Source organism: Eurosta solidaginis, chromosome 1 (assembly GCF_040869045.1).
Source record: "Eurosta solidaginis isolate ZX-2024a chromosome 1, ASM4086904v1, whole genome shotgun sequence".
In the NCBI taxonomy this organism is placed as follows: Eukaryota; Metazoa; Arthropoda; class Insecta; order Diptera; family Tephritidae; genus Eurosta; species Eurosta solidaginis.
The window spans coordinates 185892339-185906743 of record NC_090319.1 but is presented as its reverse complement, the minus strand read 5'-3'; the positions used below and the strand labels follow the sequence as shown (position 1 = coordinate 185906743).

Sequence of the window (14405 nt, the reverse complement as noted above, 5' to 3'; positions counted from 1 at the left end):
GGCATTTGCCCGTTTCATATCGAGGCGCGTATGCCCGAAAAATATGTACTCCGAAAATGGTACGACCTTTGTCGGAGCGTCACGATCCTTACGATCAGAATTCAAGACCTTCATCTCACAAGCGCGAGAGAACGCTGTCTCAAAGTACAGCCACCAGTCACTCACGTGGCATTTCATTCCTGCGGGCGCTCCCCATATGGGAGGGCTGTGGGAGGCTGGAGTGAAAAGCTTCAAAAGCCATTTCAAAAAGATAGCCTCACCACACAAATTCACCTTCGAGGAATTCCATACCCTCTTGTGCCGTATCGAGGCATGCCTGAACTCGCGGCCGCTCAGCCCGGCATCCAATGACCCAAAGGACCTCGAGCCACTAACCCCAGGTCATTTCCTCACTGGCAGCCATCTACTGGCTCCGCCAGAGCCGGATGCTAACGAGAGCCCGGCCTCGATGATCAATCGGTGGCAGAAACTCAAAGCCCTCGATCAAACTTTCTGCAAGCGATGGAAAACCGAATATCTCACCGAGATCCAGAAACGATACAAGTGGAATCATCCACAATCTAATTTAAAACCCGGGGACCCAGTTGTTATCAAAGAGGACAACCTCCAACCCAACGAGTGGAGAATGGGGAGAATCGTCAACGCACACCCAGGCTCTGATAACCGTGTGCGTGTTGTTGACGTTCATACGAACAAAGGACAAATAACTAGACCAATTACGAAATTGGTACTCCTTCCGTCCCACGACAAGGAGGATTAAATGTAAGGGGCCAAATTCCGCCTTACAAAACCCCAAAACAAAAATTCTATTTCCCCCGACTACCCAAAATCAGAGGCCCACGGTTGGTGATGGCATGGAAAGCATATTAAGGAACCCGCGTCTTCGTGTCTCTCTATCCCTAAGTCTGCGTTTCTCCCGAGCCATATATTATAATCCCCCCGGTCTCGTGATGGTGCGAGTCTACCGGAGGGGAATCCTAAAACGTACTACGCGATGGCAATGGGGAAAGGGAGCGCGGGACATAAAGACGCGTTCAACCACGCGCCGTGATGCCCCGCTATCCCTAAGCTTGTGTCTCTCCTGAGGCCCTAATTATAATCAACCCCCCGGTCTCGTGATGGTGCGATTCTACCGGAGGGCGATCCTACATCTTCTCTTTTTTTGTTCTCTACCCCCGGTCTCGTGTCGAGTCTACCGGAGGGAATCCTAAACCTGACTACTGGTGTGCAATGGGGAAAGGGAGCAAGACGCACGAAGACACGGGAGAGCTTACCAAAAGCTCGCAAACAAAAAGAATTTTTTTTTCTCTCTATGTTTTTTTAATAATGCTAACCGGGGGCCCCCTGAACAGAAAACCCCACAATTCACTCGGTCGCCCCGAGCGAGGGCACCAGAAACCACCCCATTCACTCGTTATCCCATAACGAGGACACCATAAAAGCCTACCGCAGAAGGGCGAACCTATCCGCCACAGAACCTAAAGGCTTTCAGCCCATTATCTTTCTTAATTCCCAGCAAATCAACCCAAGTTCACTCGCTCACCCAGAGCGAGGATCACAGAACACCTACGCACTCGGCCGAAGCCACGAGAGCAACCCAATTTATCAAATTCCTCCTACCACCCAATCGCTAATGTGAGGGTCCACCATCGGAACTTCCGTCTCAAAATCGACAGGCTTCAAAAAAAATTAGTTGTTTGGGAGCCAGGCCTGAAGTTCACTCCTTTTAAACCAATAGATCTTAACAGGCGAATAGGATTAAGAAAGTAGGGGAACTAGGGGATACGCATACCTTGTAAAAAGAGTATTCATATATCTGCTATGCCTTCTCTCTATTCCGGATCGCATCATGTACGAATAGGTGAACGCTTTTGTCATGCATATACAACATTACTATAAACTTCTCACTAGACACAGGAATTGGAGATGCGATATTCAACGTCCGTTCGAAACCTTTAGCTCGAACCATCAATACACACATATGGACATATACATTCAATAGTACATGGAGTTAGGTATGAAAGTCGATGACAACTCTTCACACAAACCTCCCTCTACCTAACTAACAAACAAATGCACACAAGAAGACGGACATGACCGCTTCCGCGCTGACCATAATCAGCAAACACAAATACAGAAGATTAAAAGATCCATGCGGCTGTAGGTATGTTGAAGGGTATGAGACGAACGAGGTGCTACTGTGCCACTTGTCACACACGACCAGGTAAATTCAATCCTTTTCATATATTCGCTGCAGGGATGCTGGCCAAGCAATGCGGCATCACCAGCAATTGCCATTGAAAATGTGAACAACCCTGAGCTCATGCCAGCCCATTTCATACTCCCTTATTTTTCATAACACAGTACATAAAATTTAACCGTTTTGAAGTGGTCTCCGTATACCCTATCGTTAGTTAGTACCACAGAAAACCTTCAAGTGGACGTTAGTAAGAATACTTTTAGTTAGAATACTTTTTTCAACTACTGTTTATGTATGCCCTTATACTTTCATACATTCAATATCTGTAGCCTATGGTGAAAGCTCCCTTACCCAGAAGAGTATCTGATACCCTTATCACTTGTGCCAGACTTGAACGAGGTTATGTTGCTACCAATAGCTATTAATTTCGTTGTTGCTATTACTTCACGCAGTATCTGCTACCCCTTAACACTGGTGGGGGGAAGTAGCAGACTGACGCAAAGTTTCCCTTATAACCCACTGGTGTTTAATAGTGGCGAGAGGTGCTACGACAGGGAGAATACCCAGACCTCCCGCAGCCATATTAATATAAATTTACAAAATGTTACACCCCATTACTCCCTCAATTGCACCAATACACTCCTTTGTGTAGATATGAAAAAAGAGCAACACCATTTCTATGAGTCGCAAGCTATAAAGAAATGATTCAGTTGAAGACTCAATCATTTTGTTTGTACGATACACCCTAATGTGTACCTTATGGCAATACATACATATATACGCTTATAGTAGCTATGTAGTTAGTGAGTTGAGCACGGTGATTTAACAAACATTCTGTATAAATGCAGACGATTTATTGCATCAAGCGGTCTACTGCTGTTGCGGAAAAATTTGCGAGTTATGATTTGCCTTCTGCAGGATGAATGTTCTGCTAACATGATGGTCTGGCTAATACTAATTTAGCACATACCAAAGGGTGGGTTTGTTGGTGTGTACACACACGTTAGGCTCTTTTGCTCCTCGCGTGCAAAATGCTGGTACGCAAAAGACCCGGTCTGTAATACTCAAGGATAAAGAAGAATAGGGAACCTTTTGGGATGTAGCCGCCTAATCCGAGCTGTTCTCACACGTATGGCAGCGCCAGAACGCATACTCAAAACTAATACCCTAGTGGGCTTACTGAAGATATTCGGCGATATATTTATTATTACAAGAACATTTTTTATAGCCTAAAACTCGATTGTCTCCAAAGCGACTTCAAATGAAATTTGCTAGTCGGTCACAAAAGAAAGACATCAATTCCTTTAAGCAGTACAAGCTTATTACTTTTATTAATTCTAAATATTCATTGCCGCGCATAAACACAAAAGAAAACTGATATAGCGTTCAACGCTCAACATAAAAAGAGGACCCTAGTTCATGTCCTCATCGTTTTGTAACCCAATTACAACCCCATCCATCGCGATCTCGTGTGCTGCTATTTCAGCACCGAAACAAAATTATTTGCAATCAAACCGCATCCTTGCACATTTCTTTGTATCTAATCTAACACACACGAAAAAAAAAACAAAAAAAAAACCAATTGGGTCCTTCGAAAATTGAAATTTTAAAATTATTTTTAATCAAACCGCATCCTTGCACATTTCTTTGTATTAAATCTGACACACACAAAAAAAACCAACCGATACATCCATATGCACATATGTTGTATGTACAATTGTGTGCACATGGGATCTACCTACTCCCATTGTAGCCGCTCCTGGTAAAACTTGATCACAAGCTGGAGACACTCAACATTTGCCCGGTCAACCGGCACCAGCTCGGTCTCCTCCTCACCTTTCCACTGGATAAGAAAAAATATCTCCTCAGTTGCGGTCATAGTGGCTCCCAGTATGGTTGAGGGTTCCAGCCCTCTATCAAATCCCGTCGCACCACATTTCCCCTTTCCTGGCGAAAAAAAAAATAAGTTTTACTGGCAGAGTAAACGAGCGTCTTTATATGTGGGTAGTTGACTTGCCCGAAAGCAAAATTTCGGTTATGTTGAGCCTATTTCAATTACATACACATATACCAAAAAATTTTGACCAGCTTAATCAAACCTAGAGGTTACCCTGTTCCATCTTCGCTGCCTCCTCAAATGCCGCAAGCATCGCGGGGCAATTCAAGTTCTCCTCCGGCACCCATGAATTCTCCCACTCGGTGCGACCATTAGCAACGCGCCTAGCCACAATACGTCGTACCGAATACTTGTCAGTCTCTGACATATTACTTAAGTTCGCCATACCTGAAAGAACAAACCAAAGAAGATGAAACCGATCAATATAATATCACACAATAATAGGCAGGCTGTTGCATGCAATTACCGATTATCTTAAGTTCCCTTGACGTCTTCATCAATCACAAAACAAACGTTACAACGCTTCTCGTTTTTTTCTGTGTCCCAAATCGACCTAAAAGAAAAACAACAATGAGTAAGCACACATAACTTTGTAGTGCATTATTTGCCAGTGTCGCTTGGAAAAAAAAAATTAAAACCAGCACCAGGTAAAGCGTGATATGGCCTTAAACGCACTTCACCAAAAATCAGCAAAGACTTTACCTGCTTCCACAGTTGTGTTTTGCACACTGCCACGCTTTTCAGCCTTCTCTGTCCAGCTGCGAATCTCCCCACACGGTTGTTGTGGATGGACAGTGTCGTTTTTTTTTCCGCGCCCTTTTGGGTTTCTATGTATACATATATGTGTGAAGCAATATGCACAAGCGGCCCCATATGTACATATTTGGTCGACCAGGGATGAGGATACAAATTCAATTGATAATAATGAGTGAGGTTTTTTGGTGAAAAAAGTCAAGATTTGACTCACCGCTGGGTAAATGAGTGAGCCTTATACTTCAGCTGCACTTATATCAGATATTGAAGGTATATTTGGCAAGTGTTGGCGTAAGTTGGCTCCTTCTACAATAGCGTAAGAACATGTAATGGCAAAAGCAGCCGAGTTCGTTGTTTTATCACAATCAGATGGCAAAAGAAAAGAAAAGTACATATTAATAATCAAACTATTTTACAATTTATCAAGTACTTATACTTTTGTCGTGATATGCGTACGCACGCCTGACGCTGTAGGAAATGAAAGAAAACGCAACGGGAAAAAATCGTGAGATGTAATCCCGTTGTTTCAATTCATAGGAATTTTTCCATTCAATGCACGACGTGTGTATGGATGTTCGTTGGTTCTGTCCGCTGCCACTGGGATATGTATAACCAACGTATGTATGTACATATGTATATTTGCCGATCTTGTTTTAGTGCTGCGTGAAATGACGCACGCTGGTACCGAAAACCCGCAAGAGAAACCAAACCGGGATCGATCCCTTTTTTGATCCATACTGACCCCTCGGGCAGTCCCAAAACATACTGACGCACAAAGATAAAGGCAAAATCCGATTCAAAATTAATCATGCTCGCATTTAAATTTTTTTGATTTTTTTTTTTTGGTTTTTTTTGCCGTCGATACTGCCTGGTTTTCTTTTTGGGCTGGGGGGCAGGACTTGTTGATTTCAACAACAAACATCATGAACACTCCGAAATCAAGCGTCAGAGTCTCAAAAGGCAAGAGTCCCGACATGGAAGATCCCGACATTACAAAATCCCGAAATGAGAAACAAAATTAACTTTCCTACGGCACTAGTGCGCCAGTTAGCATGACAAAAATTAAGCTGGTCGAAATAACGTCCATTCCAACAGCACTAACTAACAATCTAATACCTAATTAGAGTTCATGCAATATCGCGAGAACAAGCCTCACCCAACCAACCTCACGGCCACTCGCCCCTACACATCCACAAGAGGCCACACCTCGTCGAACAGAATGCAGTCGCCCCGAGAGCGACATTATACGTTAGACGCTGGAACGGAGACCTCGGCCTCTTCGTCCAGCCCAGAAAAACCTAAACAAAAAAATGCGTGTCTGGAACGAAGACTTCGGCCTCTTCGTCCAACCAAACAAAATAATGCGAATCTGGAACGGAGACCTCGGCCTATTCGTCCAGCACGATTGACCTTCTACGTCATATCACTTCATGGATTCTATATATATCTAAGAATTATGTATAACCAAAGGCAAGAAATATTCACTTTCCTCCACTTCTAATGTTTATTTTTCATCGTAGCTTAGGTGGCATGCTGCTCAAGTCGGGCAGGATTCCCGGTCACCCGCGACGCTGGCGAAATACGCGATTTAGGTTAAGTTTAGTTTTAATGCAAACGTTTTTCTCGTTGCTTTTCAGCGGTCGGAGATCGGTGGGGGTAAAACGATGTTGCGTATCGCAAGGGGGGCCGGCGATCCCCCCAATGCAACTCTGCAAATCGATACTCGATACTCGTTTTAATTTATAACCACCCACACCATCGCCGCCACATGCATGTGCATGCATGTACATGCACGTGTATGTGTGATTTTTGTCAGCACTCATGCATATGCACGTCGGGGTTGATGTGTGGGTGCCTTTCCCCTCCAAACCGGCCTCTTGGATTCTAACAGCCAACGCGTACACATCTACCGCCAGCGATCTCTGCAGTTTTTCGACACTACAGTCAGGTAATATTATAATCAATTTATTTTAATATCTACCAATAAAATCACAGCTATTATAACGAGAAATCTCGTCTATTTGCTTATTTTCTATTCCATACACCTATTCCCACTGAGATCGACCCCGGTGCGCCCACCTACCTCCAGGAGCACGCGCACACCGGCCGAACCACTCATTGAACACATTAGGTATTTGCACAGCAAAAACATTAGACAGTTTGAAACATATAATAAAACTAGACGATATATTGCAAATGCTTTTGTCTGCCTGAGGAAGATCATTTCATCTTCATACCAATTCTACATAATTGTCATGTATGAAGTGGTGAAACGCGCGTGGCCCTATTATTAATAATTATTTTATTAATTCATTAATTTGTGTATTTTAGATGAGCAAGTTGACATTTTCAGCAGCAAAAATGGATTGCCCCAAATTATACAGACCATCTGTGGGTGCGCTTAAATCGTTTGATATTGAAACAGTTGGTGAGTTAAAAAAAATTACATATTTTTAAATACACCGCTTTTCCTATATTTACCCACTCCCCATACACTCAGAATGTAACATGTTTTAAATATTTATACTCCTTTTAATTTCAACATTTTTCTTTTGCATTCGTATATCATACATTGGAGTGTGGAGCCGTGTGTAGAAATCCACGAAAGTGGGGAAAGCTTCTGACCGCCATTCACCTGGGAATGGCCAGAGCGATTCCTTTGCATGCGGTTCAAGCAGCTCATTACTGCCGGTCGCTTGCGGCCAATTATCCTCTGGATAGCCGCTAAATATCCGTTTAGCGGTGAGCTAATTTGAGAAGGCGACAACCTGGCTAGGCCACTATGACATAATCGGTTTAAGGGCTAGCCGGGGAAGATCTCATCGGCAGCGTCTGTACACCTCTAGGTGCGGCTGCAAGCGGGCGTCTGTCTTGGAGCAAGCGGCTCGCTATATAAACGTGCAAGTAATATTTTCACCCCCTGCTGAGCGGGTTGTGCGCTGGGCTTTGTACCCGCCATGTAAAACCATAATCCAATGAAATATAACAACAAGCCTCGGATAAATACACTCTCTATTGATGACGACCATGGCAAACGTTTGAAGGACAATGAATTGAGGGCATGCACCTGGAACGTCCGCTCCCTGAATGGGATTGGTGCAGATGCCCGGTTGGTTGATGTCCTCGTCAAAGCAAAATCTGACATCACCGCCATGCAAGAAATGCGTTGGACGAAGCAAGGAACAAAGAAGATCAAAAATTGTGACATATATTGGAGTGGCCATACGAATAAGCGCAGTTTCGGCGTCGGATTCGTGGTGGGAGAGAGACTTTGTCGCCAAGTGCTGGCGTTCACGCCTGTGGACGACCGTCTCACCGCTATCCGAATAAAAGCAAAATTTTTTAATATATCATTCATCTGCGCCCATGCGCCGACAGAGGAGAAAGACGATGAGGTGAAAGACACTTTTTATGAACAATTAGAACGCATATACGAGCGCTGCCCCCGTCATGATATAAAAGTCGTGCTTGGCGACTTTAACGCCAGGGTGGGCAAAGAAGGTGTTTTTGGCCCTACAGTCGGAAAGTTCAGCCTACACAATGAAACTTGTCCTAACGGACTGAGGCTGATTGACTTTGCCGGTGCTCGAAACATGGTCATATCCAGCACGTGGTTCATGCATAAAAAGATACATCAAGCTACATGGCTGTCTCCTGATCGAAATACTCGCAATCAGATCGATCACGTTGTGATTGACGGACGGCATGCTTCCAGTGTTTTAGATGTGCGCACGATCCGAGGACCCAACATCGACTCCGACCATTATCTCGATGCAGCCAAAATACGCACCCGCCTCAACGCGGCTAAAACCAAGGAACAAAAAACACAAGGAAAGCTAGACGTCGAAAAGCTTCAATCACAACAGACTGCCAATGATTTCGCAACTCGACCCTCACACCTGCTCTCTGAGAGCATAACTCATCCTGAAGGAATACAGGAGCAGTGGGAGCATATCTCCAAATCACTTCGTACTGCCGCCGAGGAAAAAATTGGTTACCGGCGGCCACGAAAAAACAACTGGTACAATGAAGAATGCCGCGTTGCAACCGAAAGAAAAGACGCTGCCTACAGGGCTACGTTAAAAGCGAGCGCGACAAGAGGAGTGTGTGAACGCTATCGTTAGTTGAAAAGGGAACGAGACGCCTTTTCAGGAAGAAAAAAGCAGTAGCAGAAAGGCGTGAGTGTGAGGAGCTTGAGCTGCTAGCCACCAGGAATAACGCCCGGAAATTCTACGAAAAAATACGGCGACAGACGGAAGGTATTAAGGCCGGGGCAAACTCCTGTAGGAATGAAAACGGCGACCTTGCAACTGATGTCCAGAGAGTGCTTAGATTATGTAGGGAATACTTCTCTGCTCTCCTAAATGGAGGCAGCATTTCACCGCGCAGAGATGAAGAACCCGATCACGCAATCGATGATTATGACGAAGTTAGAATAGCAATAACCAGATTGAAAAACAACAAGGTCGTGGGCGCTGATGGACTGTCTGCGGAGCTATTCAAGTAAGGCGGCGAGGAGTTGGTAAGGCGCATGCAGCAGCTTCTTAGCAAAATATGGGCGGACGAGTGCATGCCCGACGGTTGGAATCTAAGCGTTCTTTGCCCAGTCCACAAGAAGGGGGATACTGCAAAATGCACCAACTATCGTGGAATAAGCCTTCTTAATATCGCATATAAGGTCCTTTCAAGTGTATTGTGCGAAAGATTGAAGCCCACCGTAAACCGGCTGATTGGACCTTATCAGTGCGGCTTCAGACCTGGTAAATCTACCATCGACCAGATTTTCACAATGCGCCAAATCTTGGAAAAACCCGTGAAAAGAGAATCGACACACATCATCTCTTCGTCGACTTTAAAGCCGCCTTCGACAGCACGAAAAGGAGCTGCCTATATGCCGCTATGTCTGAATTTGGTTTCCCCGCAAAACTTATACGGCTGTGCAAAATGAAGTTGAGCAATACTATCAGCTCAGTCGGAATTGGGAAGGACCTCTCCGAGCCGTTCAAAACTTAACGAGGTTTCAAACAGGGTAACCCCCAATCGTGCGATTTCTTTAATTTGATGCTGGAGAAAATTATACTAGCTGCAGAACTTAACCGCACTTGAACAATATACTATAAAAGCGTGCAATTACTGGCATATGCTGATGACATTGATATCATCGGCCTAAACACCCGCGCTGTTAGTTCTGCTCACTCCAAACTGGAAAAAGAAGTGGTAAAGATGGGTTTGATGGTGAATGAGGACAAAACGAAGTACCTGCTGTCATCCAGCAAAGAGTCAGCGCATACGCGTCTTAGCAACCACGCTACTGTTGGCATCCATAATTTCGAAATAGTAAAAGACTTTGTTTATTTGGGAACCATCATCAACACTAGCAACAACATCAGCACTGAAATCCAGCGAAGAATCGATCTCGCCAATAAATGCTACTTTGGACTAGGTAGGCAATTGAAAAGTAAAGTCCTCTCTCGGCGAACGAAAATCATACTCTACAAGTCACTTATCGTACCCGTCCTGCTATATGGGGCAGAAGCATGGACCATGACAACAGCATATGAAGCGGCTTTGGGAGTGTTCGAGAGAAAAGTTCTTCGAAATATTTATGGACCTCTACGCGTTGGCGATGGCGAGTACCGAAGAAGATTTAATGATGAGCTGTACGAGCTATACGCAGACATCAACATAGTCCAGCGAATTAAAACGCAGCGGCTGCGCTGGCTAGGCCATGTTATGCGAATGATGCTCCGGCCAAGAAAGTGTTTCTATCGGAACCCGCCTATGGAAGCAGAGGTAGAGGGCGGCCCCCACTCCGTTGGAATGACCAGGTGGAAAACGATTTAAACTCCCTTGGTGTGACCAATTGGCGCCGGTTGGCGGAGCGAAGGAGCGACTGGCGCGCCTTGTTGGATGGCCATAACCGTTTAGACGGTTAAGCGCCAATTAAGTAAGTAAGTATCATACATTTCTGTAATTAATTTCTTTTAAATTTTCAGCTCAAAGTGATGTATCTATAATTTTAAAAAGAATGGAGGACAAAATTGATTCAATCTCTGCTGATGTTAAAAAACTTAAAGCAATTGCTTGCCAACATACTGTAGCATTAGATTCAGTTTTAAAAACTATGAATGCGAAGCCAAGAGACCTAAAACTTTTCCCTATAAATTGCTTGTCGCAGCAGCAGGAGTTCGAAGAAAACTGAAAATTATACTCATGCGGAAATAGTAAGTATCTCACCCCTGGTGGTAACAGAAATAGATAAAATTTTAATAACCTATTTATTTGCTTAGGTATCTTACATTAAACAAAAATTTGGAGGAATCGAGTTATACAAAATGTTGCAGGCAATTTTTGCAGATACACTCCTAGCTAAAATGAATTGGGATGAAAAAAAAGCGAAGGAAGCAATACAAAACTTCAAGCTATCCAACTATTTTATTTACGGTATGTGATTTAAATTCTTTAGGAATTAGAATTTAAATTTTTACACATAAGATTCAAAAACGTTTTATATTCATATATGTATCTATGTATTTTTTATTCTTTTGGCAGTTTAAAAAAATTGTATTAAAATCTTATTTTTACAGAAGCCCTGAAGGAGAACCAAGCGTCATATTCCGAATTCGAGAAAAAAATGAAAAAATCTTTCCATTAAGCAAAGGCCGCCTCATCTCGTAGAAAATACAATGAAAAATTGAAAGTTTAATCTCTTAAACAATGAATCTTTTAAAACAATGAAATTACTTTTTTTACTGTTATATGTTAATATTAGATTTGGTCAAACAAATTATTATTATTATTACTTGTACCTACATATTTACTGTTGTTGAAAATCGTTCGATTTTGCAGTGAAAAATGGACTTTGTGAAGTATCTGACACTTTTGTTTTCTTTAGTACCTGAAGTACGAACAAACAATGTTTTAATTGGGGCGTTCCATGGTTGGAAGAACTTTTGAATCTCTGATTTTGTTTATACTTGGTCAATTTGTTGTGGTTAGTTTGCTTTTGAAGTGAAGTTGAAAAAATTTTTTTCTTAATTTTAAAAATTTTGCTAGTAAACGTCAAAGCTTTCCATACAATTTTTATATAAAACCTTTTTTCTGCGATTAATAGATAAAAAGATAAAAAAATTTTGAGAAAAAAGTTACTAAAAAATTAAATTAACAATATCTTGCAAAATAATTGAAATTTTGCAAAACTTTTTTTAAAAGCATTTTAACCGCAACAAAATTACCAAGTATAAACAAAATCTGAGATTCAAAAGTTCTTCCAGACACGCAACGCCCATTGTTTTATACTTTTTCGTGATATGTAAGCTTATGAAAATTTATGTTTTTTTAATAATAAAATAAATTAAAAAACCATTTTTGGACTTATCTGTGAAAAAACGTAGGAATCTTTATTAAGTATACTCCAAGGAGTACTCTTTCCAATACTCCATGGAGTAATTCATTCAATATTCCGAAGAGTGCTCCCTTCGATGCTCCAAGGAGTACTCCGTTCAAAACTCCGAGGAGCGCTCCCCGCAATGCTCCATGTAGTACTTCATTCCATAATCCGAGGAGTGCTCCCTTCAATGCTCCAAGGAGTACTCCGTTCAACCCTCCGAGGTGGGCTCCCCACAATGCTCCATGGAGTACTTCAATAATGCTGCGAAGAGTGCTCTCTTCAATTCTCCATGGAGTACTCTATTAACAATTTTAAGGAGTGCTCCTCTCCAATGACATGCAATGTTAAAATGCAGTAAAATTGCCATGAGCATCGGGGCAATGAGAAGTAATTCTGTTATTCAAAATTTTGCTCCTCAAATACTCCTTGTATTACTTCTTTTTTTGCTGGGATACGATTACCCAAAAGATATAGTTATACAAATGATAAATAAACCAACAATTAATACCATTACAATACCCGCAAGATCCGAAGTAATTAGACAGGTTCATATCAATAGTTACAACAAGGAACTATTAGTACCTCATCAAGAATTGACTGATGGCATTTTTGTAGCCAACACGATAGTAAACTCAAATCAAGCTTTAATAAGAATAATAAATACAACAGATAAATTGCAATCATTCAAGATTATGACATCAAAACAGAAAGTTTAGAGGATTATGTAATAATTGAAAATACACCTCACTGTAAAGCTAATAATAAAGAAATGTTAGAAAGATTGAATAAAAATGTCCCACTATTCGCTAGTAAATCACTCAAAACATTATGCTCAGAATTCGTTGATATATTCTCATTAGAAACAGAACCAATCACGACCAACAATTTTTACAAACAAAAGTTGCATCTTCAGATAACACTCCTGTGTATATTAAAAATTATAGACTACCTCAAACACATAAGAATGAAATAAATAAACAAGTAAATAAACTAATTCAAGATGATGTTGTGGAACCACCAACCTCAGAGTACAACAGCCCTATTTTATTGGTACCTAAAAAATCCCTTCCGGGCAAAGAAGACAAACGGTGGAGATTAGTTGTTGATTTCAGACAAATAAATAATAAATTAACAGATGATAAATTCCCTTTGCCTAGAATAGATGATATTCTGGATCAATTGGAAAGAGCGAAATATTTCTCATGTCTAGATTTAATGTCGGGATTTCACCAAATAGAACTCAGCCCAGAGTCAAGGGATATCATATCCTTTACAGCGGATAACAGCATTTATCGTTTCAAAAGATTACCTTATGGCCTCAAAGTAGCTCTAAACTCATACCAGAGGATGCTTAAATTAGCATTCGCAGGTCTGAAACCATCACAAACATTTTTATACGAGGACGACTTAGTCATATTAGGATGCTCCGAAAAACATATGATACAAAATTTAAGAAATGTCTTTTCAACTTGCAGAAAATATAATTTAAAATTACATCCCGATAAATGTTTATTCTTCAGTCAAGAAGTTACTTATCTGGGACATAAATGCACAAGTACTGGAACTTTACCTGACCCAAATAAATTAAAAATCGTTCAAAATTACCCAACTCCCAAAAATGCCGATGAAGCAAAAAGATTTGTCGCATTTTGAAATTATTATAGCAGATTCATACCAAATTTCGCGGAATACGCCAGGATTCTAACAAGGCTTAGTAATAAAAGTGTAATTTTCAATTGGACAGACGACTGCGGGAAACCTTTTAGCTACCTAAAAAATGCATTAATTAGTCCAAATATCCTACAATATCACAATTTTGATAGAGAGTTCTTTATTACAAATGACGCAAGTGGTTATGCTTGCGGTGCTGTGCTAAGCCATTGCATACTCCTCAAGATCATTTAAAAAAGGCGAAATAAATAAAGCCACGATCGAAAAAGAATTGGCGGCCATACATTGGGCCATTATATATTTTAGACCATATGTTTATGGCAGAAAATTCACAGTGAAAACGGATCATCGACCTTTAACATAATTATTCTCAATGGAAAACCCTTCATCAAAATTAACTAGAATCAGGTTAGATTTGGAAGAGTATGACTTTAGAGTGGAGTACATAGCCGGAAAAGAAAATTACGTGGCAGACACTCTGTCACGAATAGATA

At 41.6% G+C, this 14405-nt stretch overlaps 1 long non-coding RNA gene across 1 annotated transcript in view; it reads right to left on the bottom strand.

Moving 5' to 3' along the window:
- Positions 1 to 4560: 4560 nt before the first annotated feature.
- LOC137240166 (uncharacterized) overlaps positions 4561 to 14405 on the bottom strand; it is a 65296-nt gene continuing 55451 nt past the window's right edge. The window contains exons 2-4 of the long non-coding RNA XR_010949618.1: positions 5065 to 5156; positions 4800 to 4924; positions 4561 to 4650 (exon numbers count right to left, since the gene is read on the bottom strand). This is a non-coding gene — a long non-coding RNA (uncharacterized lncRNA). The remainder of the gene's footprint in view (positions 4651 to 4799; positions 4925 to 5064; positions 5157 to 14405) is intronic.